This window comes from Eurytemora carolleeae, unplaced genomic scaffold (assembly GCF_000591075.1).
Source record: "Eurytemora carolleeae unplaced genomic scaffold, Eaff_2.0 scaffold1581, whole genome shotgun sequence".
NCBI lineage: Eukaryota > Metazoa > Arthropoda > Copepoda > Calanoida > Temoridae > Eurytemora > Eurytemora carolleeae.
Window position 1 is genome coordinate 16601 of NW_019397557.1, and position 1898 is coordinate 18498.

A 1898-nucleotide genomic window follows, 5' to 3' on the forward strand; every position below is an offset into this window, starting at 1 on the left:
CAAAGCCCCCCCCCGTCCCCCCCTCCACTCTAGTTTTTGTTAAAGGTCTGATATCAGATAAATTGGAACTGTTTTTGTAAAAAGTTCAACGACCACATCAAAGTAGTAAACCAAACCAAACCAAACCAAACCAAACCAAACCAAACGAAAATAAAACCCTAAAACTAAACAAAACCAAACCATACAACCAAACTAAACAAAACCTCAGAACCAAACGAAACCCTCAAACTAAACCAAACCAAATCAAACCCTTGAACCAAACCAAACTCTAGAACTAAACCAATTATATACAAACCAAACCCTAGAACCAAACCAAACTCTAGAACCAAACCAACTATATACAAATCAAACCCTTGAACCAAACCAAACCATTGAACAAAACCAAACCCTAGAACCAAACCAACTATATTCAGATCTAATTGAACCAAACCAAACCATTGAACCAAACCAAATCCTAGAACCAAACCAAATCCTAGAAGCAAACCAAATCCTAGAACCAAACCAAACCTCAATACCAAAAACAGACCCTAGAGCTGAGCGGATTTCCTTGCTCATTAATTTGGTTTATTTATAGTTTTTGTCAGTAAAAATATTTCCAAAATGTTTGTTTGAATAATGGCATGGTCTGTACTTTTCAAAGTTTAAAATAATACTTAAATATATTCTGCGGAGTTTCCCTTTAATTAAAGGGTCTCGTGAGGACTGAAATGAAGTTGTTTATGAACTAAAGGATAAGATCCTAATCTCTTTTTTATGCTCTTTTCTCACAAATTCTAACACATTGTAGAAAATAAAACGAATATTTAGTATTACTTGACTTAACCCTAAAGTAGGCAAAGAAAACATGGAAAATGGATTAATATAGCGCAGGCACGTTGACCCTAAGTAAATGGAACGTTAAACTAAAGTAAATGAGACGTTAAACTAAAGTAAATGAGACGTTAAACTAAAGTAAATGAGACGTTAAACTAAAGTAAATGGAACGTTAAGCTAAGTAAATGGCACGTTAAGCTAAAGTAAATGACTTGTAAAACTAAAGTAAATGGAACGATAAACTAAAGTAAATGACCTGTTAAACTAAAGTAAATAGCACGTTAAACTAGAGTAAATGATTTGTTAAACGAAAATAAATGGCACGTTAAGCTAAGTAAATGGCACGTTAAGCTAAAGTAAATGACATGTTAAAGCTAAAATAAATAAAATGTTAAACTAAAGTAAATGACATGTTAAGCAAAAGTAAATGACACATCAAACTAAAGTAAATGGCACGTTCAGCTAAAATAAATGGCACGTTAAGCTAAAGTAAATGACACGTTAAACTAAAGTAAATGGCACGTTAAGCTAAAATAAATGGCACGTTAAACTAAAGTAAATGACACGTTAAACTAAAGTAAATCGCATTTTAAGCCAAAGTAAATGGGACGTTAAACTAAAGTAAATGGCATGTTAAGCTAAAGTAAATGGCACATTAAGCTAAAGTAAATGGCATGTTAAACTAAAGTAAATGACACGTTAAACTAAAGTAAATGACACGTTAAACTAAAGTAAATGGCATGTTAAACTAAAGTAAATGACACGTTAAACTAAAGTAAATAACACATTAAGCTAAAGTAAATGGCATGTTAAATTAAATTAAATGCCATGTTAAACCAAAGTAAATGACACGTTAAACTAAAGTAAATGTTACGCTAAGCTAAAGTAAATGGCACGTTAAACTAAAGTAATGGGCACATTAAGCTAAAGTAAATGACCTGTAAAACTAAAGTAAATGGGACGTTAAACTAAAGTAAATGGGACGTTAAACTAAAGTAAATGACACGTTAAACTAAAGTAAATGGCACATTAAGCTAAAGTAAATGACACGTTAAGCTAAAGTAAATGTTACGCTAAGCAAAAGT